The sequence below is a fragment of the Pleurodeles waltl genome, chromosome 5 (genome assembly GCF_031143425.1).
Source record: "Pleurodeles waltl isolate 20211129_DDA chromosome 5, aPleWal1.hap1.20221129, whole genome shotgun sequence".
NCBI lineage: Eukaryota > Metazoa > Chordata > Amphibia > Caudata > Salamandridae > Pleurodeles > Pleurodeles waltl.
The window spans coordinates 1388650445-1388668726 of NC_090444.1; positions in this window are offsets into that span (position 1 = coordinate 1388650445).

The window sequence follows — 18282 nt, forward strand, 5'->3', positions numbered from 1 at the left end:
ATTTTTAATGTTAAATGGTTATTAGTTGCATGATTAAATGTGCTGCTTTGATCCACTTTGCTTGTCAAATGGAGGCCTGCAAGGCCCTGTTTACCTGACTGTGCCAAAAACGTTTAGTCATTCTTGCTAACGTGCATTTTTCTTTTAGACATTGTTCTCATGAGAATGTTCGCTTGGTAATAGATCCTCTATTGTTTTAGACATAGTGAGCCTCGGAATGTAACCTTTAGCACAGACATTCAAAACTGTGAAACAGACAAGATATACAAATGTTTCAATTTTAATGGATGAACTAAGATGGAAGCCCTTCACATGAAGAACCAGGAAACTTTCACTGATGTTGTAGTGTCTGTCGTATGCCATTGGGCATTTTCAACCTTGGCGTCATGTCAGGTAATGAATGGACGATTCATCCTATGAAGCTGCCCCCCAGATCTTACTGCAACCCTCCCCTCGCTTTCCCTTTGAGACCTTTCCATCTCTCCCTTCATGCTGAACCCTTTGGACTTTGAGAGGTATAGACCTCTTTACTTTTTACTCTTTGAAATGTGTTGCTGAGATTTAAAGATGTTTCTCAGAGAGGAAGACTCTTAACTGAGCCTCTGAAATGCTGATGCCTTCCCTTTCTCTTTTTACTTATTTTTTTGTCCACCTTAGTTAGTTATTTGTCTCCCAAGATTTCCTTTTTTCAAATTCTTTTTGCCCTTTTTGTGTTTTTTCCCTTTTTGCCTGCATTTGCACACCAATGATATGAAATCGCTAATTCATAGGGTTATCCTTTATTCAGGTTAATAAATTGTAGAATTAAACAATGTTTAGCAGAATTAGACAGCGTTTGTTTCCTCCTTTCCAGATTTTAGTATTGCTTTTGTGTGTAAGGTGAATTGAATGTCTTGTCTTTTTGATGTTAGTTTGTTTGAACTTATTTCAGAGGTTTAGATATCCTAAAATTACTTTGTATCTTTCCAGTCTTGTTTTGAAAATCATTTGTGTTACTTTGAGCCTTAATTTGAGGCAAACACCTTTAGACTTTATTTCAGACTGGAGCTTTCCTTGTGTGGCCACATTGGTCATGCTGTCATTCCTATTTGATTTTTTGTGAAATTGATGACTCTATCGCCACACCCTTATCCTGGAGGAAAAGATCTATTGACCTCTTCAGAAGCAGAATCCTCAGAAGGGATCTACCATAGCAAAACTGGTAGCAGATTGATGGTTCCTCCCAAGGGTGGGAATGGAGGACAGAGTTAGGCATAGTGTTAGGGAGGTAGGAATATTGCCATTCAATCTGCTCACTTGAAATTGGCCCACCCCAACTTCTGCCCCATGGTTCATCTGAAGATTGATGAAGTTCCAGTGTAATTCCTGTGAAAGCTGAAAGTGTGAGCATTAAAAGGGTTTGTACTCGCATTGCTTTTGGCCTGAGATTGCAGTGAAGTGTGATGTTGGGAAGTGCATTGCGGAGTTTCTACAGTTGTGTGCTTCTGGCAGTTTTCGCTAAAAAAATGTCTGTGGTTCTTGCTGTTGATGGGTCCATTGTGGCCTAAGATCCCTGGATAATACTTAAGTGTAGAAGACACTAGGCTAATTTATAGTCTGAAGTGAGGTACTCGTTGTGAGATGTTGTGGGCAGTGCCAATAGTTTTTCTTAAGTGAGTGTTGGTTTGGTTGGTATTTAGTGAATCCTGAGCTCACATGGAGAATCTGTATCAACCTGAGTGAGATTTGCTGGTCAAATTTCATTTGTTGTGCAATTGTGAAAGCATAGTTGGAAAATGTATCTCCATACTGCTTTGAAGTGTTTGATTACCCTGTCGTGTAGTAGGCGGACAGGTTGTGTTTTTTTGTTCTCCTTATTTTGCATTAGGTATGTGTGACAGCAATTGTGTGAGAGACAATTGCGAAGCGAATGATTGCTGCAAGAAGTGAGTTTGATATCATTGTGTGTTGCGCTGGCATAAGTCGGGTGTGAAGCCAATTTATTATTGGAGAACAGTGTCACATTGCTATTTGTTGAGAATATTGAAAAGAGGATTGTGGGATTCAATTTACTTCCTGATTTGACCAAAATGTTTATTGTGATTTATTGTAAATTAAATTATTTAAAGCATTAAAAAGTGCTTTGATTCACGGTTTCGATCGGGTCTGATCAGGACGCTGGTTGGGACACCCCTTGAGGTCACTGAATATCCTAAAGAGGTAGTGTACTGGGGCAGAAGAGCAGCTAAAGGCGTACACAGAAAGGACAGCTATGGACAGGCACAGGAAACAGGAAAGTAAAAGCAGAATAACCCTTGTGTGAACAAACAGGAAACGGAATAAACATGCTGGGGTTGTACACAGAGTAAGGCGCAGAACCTCCCACAGTGACAGGGAATGTCAATGCCTCTGTGCAGTTTGCTCTTACAGATAGTCACCCTGCCAGCCCCATAGAGGCAGCAGAAGTGATTCTGTCTCTGGACCTTAGAGCACAAATATGGGTAATACTTACATAGACAAGATACGCTCTTGTGGGTCCAGCTGGAAACACAGTGGCGATTCCTGAGAAAACAGTATTAGCACACTGTCACTGTTAGGCACGAAAGACAACGTATAACACTAGACAAGTATGGGGGCTGGAATTACCTCCTGGAAACCAGGAGCCAACCCCAGGACAAAATAGGACACTTATACACTGGTGAAGACTGATAGAACACTTACCAGACACAAATAACCAAGAAGAAATTGAAACAGAATGGAACAAACTAAGAGGCAGAGGCAAGAACTGGGAACAGGCTTAGGCTGAAGAAAAGGCAGGACTAGGACTGGAAAACAGGGTGCAAACTTCTGGCTGGGACAAACAGAGACAGGACTGGGAATTGAGAGCAGGCTATGGCTGGAACAGGCAAGGACAGGGCTGGAATACGGGAAGTAGGAAAAAGCAGTAAACAGGACTGAGAAACAGAGAGCAGGTTCAGGCTGAAACAAGGCAGGAGCAGGACAGAGAAACAGGGAGCAGGCTCTGGAGGAAACAAACAGGTACTAGGCTAAGAGATAGGGAACAGACACTGGCTGGAACAATCAGGAGCAGGGCAGAGAGACAGAAAACAGGTTCAAGCTGGAAAAGATCAGGAACAAAACTGGAACACCATCCGATAAAGGGTCTGTAACACAAAGGAATCGAACTCCAATGCACAACAGGGATCTTGAGGAAATGGCTGCTTATAATCAGTTTCAAGCTGGGCTGCACAGGAGAGGTGTGTGTAGTTTCAGGCACTTGCAAGTCTGGAGGAGAGGATCCGGTGAAAAGGAGCAACTGGACTTCTCCCATAGAAAACAATGGGAAACAGAACACAGGCTTTCCTGACTACCAGGCTGTACATCATGGGATTTTCAGTCCCAGGAAGCAAATGTAGTACCACACAAGTATTCCCTGGTGAAAAGAGAAACAAACAGGAGTCAGCAAGGGACTCTGGATAACTGTTCAAGGTGATTCCCAGGCTTCCAACAGTCCCCTTACAGCGCCCCCTAGAAATGGGACGACAGAGCCATAACACATTGAGTGGAGATGAATTTATTCCAGTGACAAATGGTATAGATACGCCACCTGAAGGTACTCCAGATCAATATGTTATGTCCAAATAAGGTTGTTAGGCATGTTTGTGGCTTGAATAATGGAATAAAATTACAGAGAAAGAAGGTGCATTAGAATTTCGTCACCATGGAAATTTAATATGAGAATATAATTCTGTAAAGGTAGGAAATCCAAGTGAGGCTGCATGAAATGTAACCCCTAATGTGCCTATTGCTTCAGTTTGCACAAACTCCAAATCAAATAGTACCAGATACATCTGCAAATTCAATAACACAGATTCCTGGTATGAACCAACCAGTTAAGATCTTTGGTGTAGTTTAGCCTGTATGTATTCCTAATGTGAATCAGATTGCAACAAATTCTAACATGAACCAGTCAGTACAGGCACCTTATGTGAATCAGTGCACACAGAATCTTGACTTGATTCAGCCTGTTCAAAATTTTAGTCCAAATCAACCCAAGCAAATGTTCAGTCCAAATCAGCTTATGCCAAATATTTTTCCGACTCAGACAGGTCAAGGTTTCAGTACTGCCTTTTTAGTACAAAGTGTAGGAATGACAGTTCCTCAGAACCAGATGAATTTTATTGATTTAGATGCTTTAACTGTTCCTGTGACTTTAGGTTCAGCTATTCCTTTGTAAGCTCCAGGTATGTCTGGAAGTAATGGCATTCATTAAATTCCCCGACTGGTTCCAATACTCCTGTTACATCCATTAGGACAACATCAAACAGCTTGCAGAGATTAGCATATTCAAACGATTTAGTGATTGAGGGATTTCATTCCCTCCCAAGATCATTAACCCCTACTCAGATTTCAGATTCAAAGTATAATGACAAGTCAGAGAAGTTTTACTCCTTATGCGATGTTTCCTCAGAGATCCTCACCCTATTTTGTGCCTATATCAGAGAAGATGTCAAATGTGAGTTACAGTACCCAACAAGATAGAATACCTTTTAACAGACAAGAAAACTTTTCTATTGGAAGTCAGCAACCCAAATCAGCAAATTGCAGGTTCTTCCAGAGTAGAAGTGCTACAGAATAATCCAGTAAATTTAAGGAATTTTACTGCACAGAAATTAAATGATTGGCTAAATAATTTGAGTCCTGAGGGTGCAACAGGTGTAGCACAATGCAATGCAAAGGCACACAACATTCTCGAGAGAGAATTATCATTGAATGTGGCCAGATTTAAATTGGAATTAAATTAAATGATAATAGGAACCTTAGACACAGTCCAATTAGAGATTTACATAGACGACGAACTGTGGCACATGTGCAATGACATTACAAAATGTGCAGAAAAGGCGTATTAAAAGGCTATCTGAAATGGTCGAGAAATATGATGTGGATTTGGAGAAATCAAATCCCTTAAGAGAAGTTACAAATTGGAGTTTAGTAATAAGGATTTAATAAATACACTTCCTGGAATAAAATTGCAAATCAGAGAATTAATCATGTACATACAGAAATGGGGAGTGATAAACAAGTGGGAAGGTAGATTGGCAAAGAAATGAGATCAAAAGAAAACAAAAATAAGATGTGCCTCCAGCAGAAGCAAATCAAGCCGAGGCTAATATGAAGATGCTTCCTATGAGAGAAAGTCTAGGTGGAAGTTATATTTATTTACCTTGGAGTAGAAGATATATTTTGTCATTTAGAGAGTAACCAGTGGAATGTTATAGGCAGACAGAAAGCTTTGTAAAACTTTCACAATGCTTGAGGGAAGATTTGAATACTAATTTTGACATTGTGGTTCCAAGTGACTTGTATACTGAGTGCAAGGTTTTTGCTGATTGGGCTGAAAATGAACCTCCCAGAGATCCAGTAATAGGTGCACCATCTGAAGAGGTGATGTAAAAGTATTACAAGGTAAATGGCTGTTTGAAAGATAAAGGGGGTCATAAAGAGTTTGGCAGGTGGAAAAGGCTGCCCGCCAAACTCCCATGGTCAGGTTGCCACCAGTGCGGCCGCCTTCTAGCAGGCCCGATAAGGAGTTCCCTGCTAGGTTAGAGGGCAGAAGCACAGTGGGGAACAGCCCACAACATTGCCGCCGGCTCATTATTCGAGACGGCAGCAATGTTGCAGTGTGTAGGGTGCAACAGCACCCATTGCGCTTTTCACTGTCTGCATTCCAAGTGCATAGGCAGTGCAGTGGCCCCAATGGGGCCCCCTGCACCCTGTCTCTGCCAGCTTTTATGTGGCGGTGAAACCACCAAGTAAAAGCTGGCCAAGAGGGGGATTATAATCCCCAGGACGGCATTGCATGTAGTGCTGCCCTGAAAGATTAGGACTGGCAGCACCCCCAGTCCCTCCAGTGGAGGGAAACTGGCGGTGGTGGCAGTCCGACTGTGGGCCAACCATCACAGTCATAATCTAGTGGTCGGACCACTGCTCTGGCGGTGGTCAGACTGCCACTGCAGCCGTAGCAGTCTGAAGACTGCCAGGGTCAAAATTAGGAGCAAAGGGCCATATGTACGAACACATTTTCCCATTGACACAGAATGGGAAAAACCCTTTGCTACATCTGGCCCAAAGTGTCTTCAGATGATGTTGATTGGGTGAAAATTGACAAAATGACTCAGAAATCAAAGGACTCGATTCATTCCAATTTTGAGAGATTGTTGCAGGCTTTCAAACATTACATTGTTAGAGAAACCATAGCAGCAAAATATATGGGTCATTGTTTGTTCAGATATGTGCAAGGATTGACACCAGAGATAAGTGAAGTGATTCAGCAGCATTTGATTTGTTGGTAGAACAAGCTAGTAGAAAAACTCCTGCATTACCCACAGTATTGCAATTATGAATTGGAATTGAAGCAAAAAAAAATGAAGCGAAGGTAATGATTATGCAATTGAAAGCTGCACACCAGTCTAGTAAAACGCCCAGATGACGGTGCATTGTGGTGGTATGCAAGGAGTGCAACAGCAGGGAATAATGTTTCCCAGCCTAGGGGTAGAGGACGTGGTATTCGGGTGTACTAGAGTAGAGTTGTTGTGGATGTCAACACTTTGAAAAGGACTAATCCATGTTACACGTGTGAAAGTTTAGGATTTTGGAGGACTGAGTGTTTCCTTAATATGAATAATATTCAGATGTAAAAAGGAGGTATAGTGCAGCCAGAAGGTACCAGGTTCAAATACAAAGGTTTCAAAGACCCTGAATGCAAAATGTGAATGTGCCCCAAGGGCAGGAGATACGACAAGTTACGATGGCTCTGCAGCAGACAGTTGTCCCCTGAAAGAATTTAAATTAAGTTGCAAAGGTAACTATGAATCATTTGGCATCACAGTTTCCCTCAATGGATTTGGGTGCTGAGGATTTTTCAGAAATGCTTCAAGTGGGTTGCTCAGATGACGAGGATTGTATGTTAGGTGCTTCCTTCTAAGTAGATCAACGTGATTTCTCTGTAGATGCTGATGTAATGTGTCACCATGTGTCATTTCTGGTTAACACTGGGTCTATGCTCTCCACTGTCAGAACAGCAGAAGTACCAAATTTACCTAATTCAAGAAAAAGAATTCAGGTGATAGGAGTCACAAATAAACAATTGTCTAACACAGTTACAGAATCTGTCCCTTTAAAAATAGGTGCAATAAAGATGAGCATCAGTTCATGGTCTGCAATGCAAGTCCTGTTAGCTTGCTAGGATGTGATCTGTTGTCTAGGCTAAATTGCCCCATTAGTTGCACATCGTGTGGAATAGAAATCTGAATGAACGATGAAGAAATGCCATCTCAAATTGTGAAACAGTACCCGAGTGTCACATTGTACCCAATGCTATCATGAAATGATTTGCCAGAAGATCTGATAAGAGACACTATGTAACCTGAAGTTTGAGACTTTTCAGGAAAAGAGATACGACTCCTTAAGGGAGTTGGGCATGTAAAAATATTGGGAAAGCAAAATACAGTGTATCCGAAAATTCCCCCCTGTGGGAAAACAGGGCTGATTGCAGACGCCCCCTAACTTTTTGCCCCCATTTTCCACTTTATGCTGGTGTTTTCCTGACTCTGATGGTGCCCTGGGTACTGCTAACCAGTCCCAGGGCCTGTGCTCTGTGTAAAATGGATATGCAAATTAGGCTAATTATAATTGGCTAAGTCAACCTACCTATAAGTCCCTAGTATATGGTAGGGCATGTAGGTTTAGGGACCACAGCATAGGTGGTGCACACCTAGGTGCACTGCTGAGGTGCCCAGTGTCATTTTAAAGGCAGGCCTGCCTTGCTGGCTGCTTTTAAATTAAAGTTATATGCAAATTCGACTTTGGAATTAAAGGTACTTCCAAAGTCTTAAACTACCTTATTTTTACATATAAGTCACCCCTAAGGTGTGCCCTATGTGCCCCTAGGGCTGGGTGCCATGTAACTATAAGCAGGGACTTTATAAAAATAGATGTATAAGCCCTGGTGAGGTAAAAACAGCCAAATTCGTTTTTCCCTCATTGAAGTAAATGGCCTTCAAAGGCTAGAATGGGCAGACTTTATTTTAAATTTTAAAGTCTCCTTAAATGTTACATACCAAGAATTTGGTATCAAATTGATTGTTGTAATAAATCCCACAACTTCCAGTTGTTGGATTTAATATAACTTGTCCAGGTAAAAAGTTTAGACTTTACCTAAAAAGTTGCCAATTTCAACTCTGCATTGTTTTTGCTGCTGTGCTCTGATTGGCCAGCCTGCAGCAGCTTCTGCCAGGCTGCCTTGATGAGGTGTGAAGTGGCCAGGCTTCACACAAAGGAATGTGCTTGGGGGAGAGAATCTCCCCTCAGCAGATGGTGAGGCAGGAAGGGGGAGGGCTGCCAAACTGGTCTTCAAAGGCAGAGAAGGACATTTGCAGCACCCAACAACACCCCCACATCCTGCAACCCCAGACAATTAGGTGCCCCCTTGATTAGATTAGGAGAGGGCAGGAGAGGGGTGTGTTTATGATTTTTAGCCACACCAGTGGGTGGGCTCAGCCAGATGTAACCTCCAAAAATCAGATTCATCCATGTTGGATTTTTAGAGACTGTTGCCTTCTGGGATGGATTTTTGCCACACTTCCCAGGAAGTGGTCATCACAGGGGGACGACCCTGTCCCTGATTGGAGAACCAGGGCCCCCCTGCTTTTCACCCAGGAGCAAGGATAAAACTGGCAGACCTGCACCCACACCTCAGATCCCCTCCAGAATTCAACAAGAAAGGAACTAAAGAAGAAGAAGGACTGCCCTGCTGGACCCCTGGCCTGCACCTGGACCCTGCACTCAGAAGGACTGCACCAGCTGCACACTTGGGCTTCACCACAAGAAGGACTTTGCCTGGATTCAACTGGTTCAAGGAGGGACTCCCTGTTTGCTACAGGTGAAAAATTGCTAAACCAGAGTCCCCTGCACCAACTCCTGAAGAAAGCGACCAGCTGACCACTGTCCAGTGGCCAAAAAGGAGTTTGCGCCAGGTGCATTCTGGGAGTTGAAGTCCGCACCCCCCCAAGGACCATCACAGAACTTCTGGACCCTTGGGGTGAGCTGTGGACCCCAAAAGAACCTTAAAAGAACATCTGGGTGAAGCCCCAGAAGTTTGGAAAAGATTTGAGAATTTTTGGAAAAAAGCTCCAGAGAGGGACCGACCCGCCGCGGAAATTCTAGCCGGCTTGCCTCAACCGCGACCCGGCCTGACTTCGTGGTTCGTCCCGGTAAAGAAAAACATCCAAAAAAGAGACTAAGTCCGAACGTAAAAAGTTGACCGGGACCTCCCAGCCATCGTATCCGAGAAGGGCTCCATTGACGTCGGATCAAGATCCAGGTTTACCCCGGTCGAAGGATTTTCATCTCGAAAAAACGACTAAGTCCGAAGGTAAAAGTCTCCACTGAGGAAACCCACATCGCGTATCCGGACAAGGGCTCCAGGAGGTCGGATTCAACTGGCAGGTTCGTCCCGGTGAAGAAAAACTTCAAAATAAAGACTAAGTCAGAAGGTAACTTTTTAACCGAGGCCTCCCGCGACCTGTAGCCGAGCAGGGCTCCATCGCGGTCGGCCTGAAAGTTTGACTTTGCCCCGGTCGAGGTGCAACCAGATGACCCGATTGGCGCTTTTTGTTTCTAAGCGCTAGAAAAGTAATCATTCTTTAAAAATTCATATCTCCGGTTCCCCTGAACCGATTTTAATCGTTTTTGTGTCATTTTAAAGATAAAAATATAAACTATTTTTATAAATTGGTTTTGGATTTTTAAACTGTTTCCTGTGTTTTATTTAATTACTGTTTTGTGATATTTGAATGCTTTACACTTTGGTGGTCATTCTGACCCTGGCGGTCTTTGACCGCCAGGGCGGAGGACCGCGGGAGCACCGCCGACAGGCCGGCGGTGCTCCAATGGGGATTCCGACCGCGGCGGTAAAGCCGCGGTCGGACCGGCACCACTGGCGGGGTCCCGCCAGTGTACCGCCGCCCCATTGAATCCTCCGCGGCGGCGCAGCTTGCTGCACCGCCGCGGGGATTCCGACCCCCCCTACCGCCATCCAGATCCCGGCGGTCGGACCGCCGGGATCCGGATGGCGGTAGGGGGGGTCGCGGGGCCCCTGGGGGCCCCTGCAGTGCCCATGCCACTGGCATGGGCATTGCAGGGGCCCCCGTAAGAGGGCCCCTACATGTATTTCACTGTCTGCTGCGCAGACAGTGAAATACACGACGGGTGCAACTGCACCCGTCGCACAGCTTCCACTCCGCCGGCTCGATTCCGAGCCGGCTTCATCGTGGAAGCCTCTTTCCCGCTGGGCTGGCTGGCGGTCTGAAGGCGACCGCCCGCCAGCCCAGCGGGAAAGTCAGAATTACCGCCGCGGTCTTTCGACCGCAGAACGGTAACCTGTCGGCGGGACTTTGGCGGGCGGCCTCCGCCGCCCGCCAAGGTCAGAATGAGGGCCTTTGTCTCCTAAGTTAAGCCTTGACGCTCGTTGCCAAGCTACCAAGGGTTGAGCTGGGATTAATTTACTGAGACCTAACTGTACCTATGTGGAGGTTGGTGGCTTGTTGCTAGGTGTAGGTACCTACCTGCCCTACCAATAACCCATTTTCCAACATAATTGGTGGCAGTGGTGGGATCCTGTACTTGTGTTCAATATCACGTTACAGTTTTAGGTAAAACAAATTAAAAATCCTTTAAATTGTCCTAGTGCAAAAATTGTTTTTAATTTTTAATTTGGATTAATTTCAATTATTGAATTTTTGTAATTTTTCTAAATTCTTGTTTCCAATTTTTGCAAAAAGTTTTTGTTGACACAAAACTAGGGAACCATGGAGCTTGATCTGGCTAGCCTACCCACACTGACAGTAGTCCAGCTTAGGGGGTTGTGTATTGAAAGAGGGTTGCATGCAACCACTGATCTCAGGAAGCAAATCCTGATCACATCCCTGACAGCATGGGCTGAGGCCCAAGAGGTAGAGTCAGAAGAAGCTCCAGAGGAGGGAGAAAGAAGGGAGGATGCAAGCTCTAACCACTCAGGGGAGGGAAGGCATCTGAGCCCAAGTGAGGATGAGGAAGAACGGTCCTCAGTAAATACAGTCACTAGGGGCAGATCCAAAGCTAGTGGTGGGAAGGGGGTTCTTTCAGGAGGAGAGAACCCATCCATCAGAGAAAGAGAGCTGGAGGCCCAGCTAGCATACATAGCTTTGGAAGCAGAGAAGCTGGCCCTAGAAAAGAAAAAGTGGGCATACAAAGAGAAAAGAGATGGAAGCAGCGATAAAGAAGCTGAGGTGTCCATGGGTGGGGGAGTTTGCCCCAGGTTACCCAAGGGGGTAGTTCCTGCTTATGTAGAGGGGGATGACATAGATACGTGGCTGGGGGCCTTTGAGAGGGCACTCCAAATGAGAAGGGTTAGGCCTCAATACTGGGGTTCCCTTTTGTGGGAGTTGGTCCCCAACTTAGGGAGGGATAGGCTTCTGACCTTAAGGGGGGAGGAGGCAGATTCATACCCTAGTATGAAGAGGTGCTTAGCCAAGAAGTTTGGTCTGACCCCAGAGCAATATAGAATGAAGTTCAGGGACACCCAGAAGGTCAGTACCCAGTCTTGGGTTGACTTTGTGGACATTTCACTAAAGGCACTAGAGGGCTGGATTATTGGTAACAAAGTAGATACTTATGATGGGTTATACAATCTGATCATGAGAGAGCACATCTTGACCAATTGTACCCAAGAAAGGTTACGCCAGCATCTAGTGGACTCTAAGCAGACCAACCCTAGAGAGCTAGGGGAGGCAGCTGATGAGTGGTTGAGAACCAGGGTGGTTGTCAGGTCCCAGGGGGGAGACTCCAAGAAGGGGGGGACAGGTCCCCAAAATCCTAAGGAGGGAGGTGGTAAGCCCACCACAGAGACTCCCTCTGTACCCCAGAACCCTAAGAAGGAGGAGAGTAAATCCCACTCCCACTCTGACCAGCAGAGACAGTTAGACCCAGGGTTAAAAAAGCTCTTGGACAGTAGGGCTTGCTTTGACTGTCAGCAGACAGGTCACTTCAGAGGAGATGCAGCCTGTCCAAAGAAGGTGGTTAGCACTGGGCTGTCCAGTGTAGCCATAGAGGAGGATTCCTCAGATGATGAAGTCCTCTTAGCATTGAGCTGGGAGACAGGACCAGATGGTAAGCTGGTGATCCCTGAGGGTGGAAGTAGGCACTTCCACCCCATTCAGGTGAATGGGATCCCTACCACTGGCCTGAGAGACACCTGTGCCAGTCACACTATAGTGAGTGACCGGTTAGTGACCCCAGACATGTATGTCCCAGGAAAGACAAAGAAAGTCAGGATAGCCACAGGGGAGGTTACCTCCAAACCTGTAGCCATAGTGCCCCTAGAGAGGGAGGGTATCCTTGACTGGATTAGGGTGGTAGTCAGTGCTGACCTTCCCCTAGATTGTATCCTGGGCAATGACCTCCCAGAGGTGAGTCTGGTCACAGATGGGGTGGTCGCCCAGGGCGCCCCCCCAACCCAAAGTCCTGGGGAGTCAGTCCCTACAGTTAGGAGACAGGGGTCCCCAAGAAAAGGAAAGAAGAAAAGGAAGGGTAGGCCACTCTTAAAGAGAGTTCCAGGGAGCCAAGGGCCTTCTGCCCCAGTAAGGGGGGAGCCCAGAGTTGGCACTGGTGAGGCCTCACCTGACCCCAAGGAAGTCCTGAGTAGTCAGGCAGCTGTCCAGATGCAAGGTGTTGCCCCTGCACTGACAGAAGGGAGAGTGGAAGGAGGGTGTTTGCCACAGGAAGTGGTAGCCCCCCACTCTAGACAGCAAGAGGGGTGCCAGGACCTCACAATTGCCCCTAAAGCAGCTCAGCCACCTGTCAGTGGAGAGCTTAGGGTGTGGTTCTGGGTACTGACAGCTGTCAGTAGCCTCTGCTGGGTGCTAGCCTTCCTGGCAGCACTGTACTTGGCCTGGGAGGCAGACCCCAGGGCCAATAGCAAAGTAGGCCCCCTGACCCTATTGGTCATGGTGGGGTTGCTCAAGTGTTGGGTGACCTCTTTGGGTAAGCTAGGTGTTGCCCTAGCAAAGTTTGGAGTAGGGGAGGTGGGCACCTCACTACCCAAGTTGGCAGAGAGAGAGGAGGAAGACCCCCCCTAGAGGGAAGTTTCAGTTTGAATTGGGTCCTTTTACTGTTGGGATGGCTTCACTACCCAGAGGGAGTGACCCTGACAGGAGGATGTAAGGCAGAGTAGGCCCTGCAAAGGGACAGCCAGTTTTCTTCACTGTCTTCCTCGCCTAACAAGCCAGGAAGACTCTCCCAGGGTTGGGCTGAGTCTCCTGGGCGTGTGGGCTGGGGGGGGGTTGTGTGGGAAAACAGGGCTGATTGCAGAGGCCCCCTAACTTTTTGCCCCCATTTTCCACTTTATGCTGGTGTTTTCCTGACTCTGATGGTGCCCTGGGTACTGCTAACCAGTCCCAGGGCCTGTGCTCTGTGTAAAATGGATATGCAAATTAGGCTAATTATAATTGGCTAAGTCAACCTACCTATAAGTCCCTAGTATATGGTAGGGCATGTAGGTTTAGGGACCACAGCATAGGTGGTGCACACCTAGGTGCACTGCTGAGGTGCCCAGTGTCATTTTAAAGGCAGGCCTGCCTTGCTGGCTGCTTTTAAATTAAAGTTATATGCAAATTCGACTTTGGAATTAAAGGTACTTCCAAAGTCTTAAACTACCTTATTTTTACATATAAGTCACCCCTAAGGTGTGCCCTATGTGCCCCTAGGGCTGGGTGCCATGTAACTATAAGCAGGGACTTTATAAAAATAGATGTATAAGCCCTGGTGAGGTAAAAACAGCCAAATTCGTTTTTCCCTCATTGAAGTAAATGGCCTTCAAAGGCTAGAATGGGCAGACTTTATTTTAAATTTTAAAGTCTCCTTAAATGTTACATACCAAGAATTTGGTATCAAATTGATTGTTGTAATAAATCCCACAACTTCCAGTTGTTGGATTTAATATAACTTGTCCAGGTAAAAAGTTTAGACTTTAGCTAAAAAGTTGCCAATTTCAACTCTGCATTGTTTTTGCTGCTGTGCTCTGATTGGCCAGCCTGCAGCAGCTTCTGCCAGGCTGCCTTGATGAGGTGTGAAGTGGCCAGGCTTCACACAAAGGAATGTGCTTGGGGGAGAGAATCTCCCCTCAGCAGATGGTGAGGCAGGAAGGGGGAGGGCTGCCAAACTGGTCTTCAAAGGCAGAGAAGGACATTTGCAGCACCCAACAACACCCCCACATCCTGCAACCCCAGACAATTAGGTGCCCCCTTGATTAGATTAGGAGAGGGCAGGAGAGGGGTGTGTTTATGATTTTTAGCCACACCAGTGGGTGGGCTCAGCCAGATGTAACCTCCAAAAATCAGATTCATCCATGTTGGATTTTTAGAGACTGTTGCCTTCTGGGATGGATTTTTGCCACACTTCCCAGGAAGTGGTCATCACAGGGGGACGACCCTGTCCCTGATTGGAGAACCAGGGCCCCCCTGCTTTTCACCCAGGAGCAAGGATAAAACTGGCAGACCTGCACCCACACCTCAGATCCCCTCCAGAATTCAACAAGAAAGGAACTAAAGAAGAAGAAGGACTGCCCTGCTGGACCCCTGGCCTGCACCTGGACCCTGCACTCAGAAGGACTGCACCAGCTGCACACTTGGGCTTCACCACAAGAAGGACTTTGCCTGGATTCAACTGGTTCAAGGAGGGACTCCCTGTTTGCTACAGGTGAAAAATTGCTAAACCAGAGTCCCCTGCACCAACTCCTGAAGAAAGCGACCAGCTGACCACTGTCCAGTGGCCAAAAAGGAGTTTGCGCCAGGTGCATTCTGGGAGTTGAAGTCCGCACCCCCCCAAGGACCATCACAGAACTTCTGTACCCTTGGGGTGAGCTGTGGACCCCAAAAGAACCTTAAAAGAACATCTGGGTGAAGCCCCAGAAGTTTGGAAAAGATTTGAGAATTTTTGGAAAAAAGCTCCAGAGAGGGACCGACCCGCCGCGGAAATTCTAGCCGGCTTGCCTCAACCGCGACCCGGCCTGACTTCGTGGTTCGTCCCGGTAAAGAAAAACATCCAAAAAAGAGACTAAGTCCGAACGTAAAAAGTTGACCGGGACCTCCCAGCCATCGTATCCGAGAAGGGCTCCATGGACGTCGGATCAAGATCCAGGTTTACCCCGGTCGAAGGATTTTCATCTCGAAAAAACGACTAACTCCGAAGGTAAAAGTCTCCACTGAGGAAACCCACATCGCGTATCCGGACAAGGGCTCCAGGAGGTCGGATTCAACTGGCAGGTTCGTCCCGGTGAAGAAAAACTTCAAAATAAAGACTAAGTCAGAAGGTAACTTTTTAACCGAGGCCTCCCGCGACCTGTAGCCGAGCAGGGCTCCATCGCGGTCGGCCTGAAAGTTTGACTTTGCCCCGGTCGAGGTGCAACCAGATGACCCGATTGGCGCTTTTTGTTTCTAAGCGCTAGAAAAGTAATAATTCTTTAAAAATTCATATCTCCGGTTCCCCTGAACCGATTTTAATCGTTTTTGTGTCATTTTAAAGATAAAAATATAAACTATTTTTATAAATTGGTTTTGGATTTTTAAACTGTTTCCTGTGTTTTATTTAATTACTGTTTTGTGATATTTGAATGCTTTACACTTTGGTGGTCATTCTGACCCTGGCGGTCTTTGACCGCCAGGGCGGAGGACCGCGGGAGCACCGCCGACAGGCCGGCGGTGCTCCAATGGGGATTCCGACCGCGGCGGTAAAGCCGCGGTCGGACCGGCACCACTGGCGGGGTCCCGCCAGTGTACCGCCGCCCCATTGAATCCTCCGCGGCGGCGCAGCTTGCTGCACCGCAGCGGGGATTCCGACCCCCCCTACCGCCATCCAGATCCCGGCGGTCGGACCGCCGGGATCCGGATGGCGGTAGGGGGGGTCGCGGGGCCCCTGGGGGCCCCTGCAGTGCCCATGCCACTGGCATGGGCATTGCAGGGGCCCCCGTAAGAGGGCCCCTACATGTATTTCACTGTCTGCTGCGCAGACAGTGAAATACACGACGGGTGCAACTGCACCCGTCGCACAGCTTCCACTCCGCCGGCTCGATTCCGAGCCGGCTTCATCGTGGAAGCCTCTTTCCCGCTGGGCTGGCTGGCGGTCTGAAGGCGACCGCCTGCCAGCCCAGCGGGAAAGTCAGAATTACCGCCGCGGTCTTTCGACCGCAGAACGGTAACCTGTCGGCGGGACTTTGGCGGGCGGCCTCCGCCGCCCGCCAAGGTCAGAATGAGGGCCTTTGTCTCCTAAGTTAAGCCTTGACGCTCGTTGCCAAGCTACCAAGGGTTGAGCTGGGATTAATTTACTGAGACCTAACTGTACCTATGTGGAGGTTGGTGGCTTGTTGCTAGGTGTAGGTACCTACCTGCCCTACCAATAACCCATTTTCCAACATAATTGGTGGCAGTGGTGGGATCCTGTACTTGTGTTCAATATCACGTTACAGTTTTAGGTAAAACAAATTAAAAATCCTTTAAATTGTCCTAGTGCAAAAATTGTTTTTAATTTTTAATTTGGATTAATTTCAATTATTGAATTTTTGTAATTTTTCTAAATTCTTGTTTCCAATTTTTGCAAAAAGTTTTTGTTGACACAAAACTAGGGAACCATGGAGCTTGATCTGGCTAGCCTACCCACACTGACAGTAGTCCAGCTTAGGGGGTTGTGTATTGAAAGAGGGTTGCCTGCAACCACTGATCTCAGGAAGCAAATCCTGATCACATCCCTGACAGCATGGGCTGAGGCCCAAGAGGTAGAGTCAGAAGAAGCTCCAGAGGAGGGAGAAAGAAGGGAGGATGCAAGCTCTAACCACTCAGGGGAGGGAAGGCATCTGAGCCCAAGTGAGGATGAGGAAGAACGGTCCTCAGTAAATACAGTCACTAGGGGCAGATCCAAAGCTAGTGGTGGGAAGGGGGTTCTTTCAGGAGGAGAGAACCCATCCATCAGAGAAAGAGAGCTGGAGGCCCAGCTAGCATACATAGCTTTGGAAGCAGAGAAGCTGGCCCTAGAAAAGAAAAAGTGGGCATACAAAGAGAAAAGAGATGGAAGCAGCGATAAAGAAGCTGAGGTGTCCATGGGTGGGGGAGTTTGCCCCAGGTTACCCAAGGGGGTAGTTCCTGCTTATGTAGAGGGGGATGACATAGATAAGTGGCTGGGGGCCTTTGAGAGGGCACTCCAAATGAGAAGGGTTAGGCCTCAATACTGGGGTTCCCTTTTGTGGGAGTTGGTCCCCAACTTAGGGAGGGATAGGCTTCTGACCTTAAAGGGGGAGGAGGCAGATTCATACCCTAGTATGAAGAGGTGCTTAGCCAAGAAGTTTGGTCTGACCCCAGAGCAATATAGAATGAAGTTCAGGGACACCCAGAAGGTCAGTACCCAGTCTTGGGTTGACTTTGTGGACATTTCACTAAAGGCACTAGAGGGCTGGATTATTGGTAACAAAGTAGATACTTATGATGGGTTATACAATCTGATCATGAGAGAGCACATCTTGACCAATTGTACCCAAGAAAGGTTACGCCAGCATCTAGTGGACTCTAAGCAGACCAACCCTAGAGAGCTAGGGGAGGCAGCTGATGAGTGGTTGAGAACCAGGGTGGTTGTCAGGTCCCAGGGGGGAGACTCCAAGAAGGGGGGGACAGGTCCCCAAAATCCTAAGGAGGGAGGTGGTAAGCCCACCACAGAGACTCCCTCTGTACCCCAGAACCCTAAGAAGGAGGAGAGTAAATCCCACTCCCACTCTGACCAGCAGAGACAGTTAGACCCAGGGTTAAAAAAGCTCTTGGACAGTAGGGCTTGCTTTGACTGTCAGCAGACAGGTCACTTCAGAGGAGATGCAGCCTGTCCAAAGAAGGTGGTTAGCACTGGGCTGTCCAGTGTAGCCATAGAGGAGGATTCCTCAGATGATGAAGTCCTCTTAGCATTGAGCTGGGAGACAGGACCAGATGGTAAGCTGGTGATCCCTGAGGGTGGAAGTAGGCACTTCCACCCCATTCAGGTGAATGGGATCCCTACCACTGGCCTGAGAGACACCTGTGCCAGTCACACTATAGTGAGTGACCGGTTAGTGACCCCAGACATGTATGTCCCAGGAAAGACAAAGAAAGTCAGGATAGCCACAGGGGAGGTTACCTCCAAACCTGTAGCCATAGTGCCCCTAGAGAGGGAGGGTATCCTTGACTGGATTAGGGT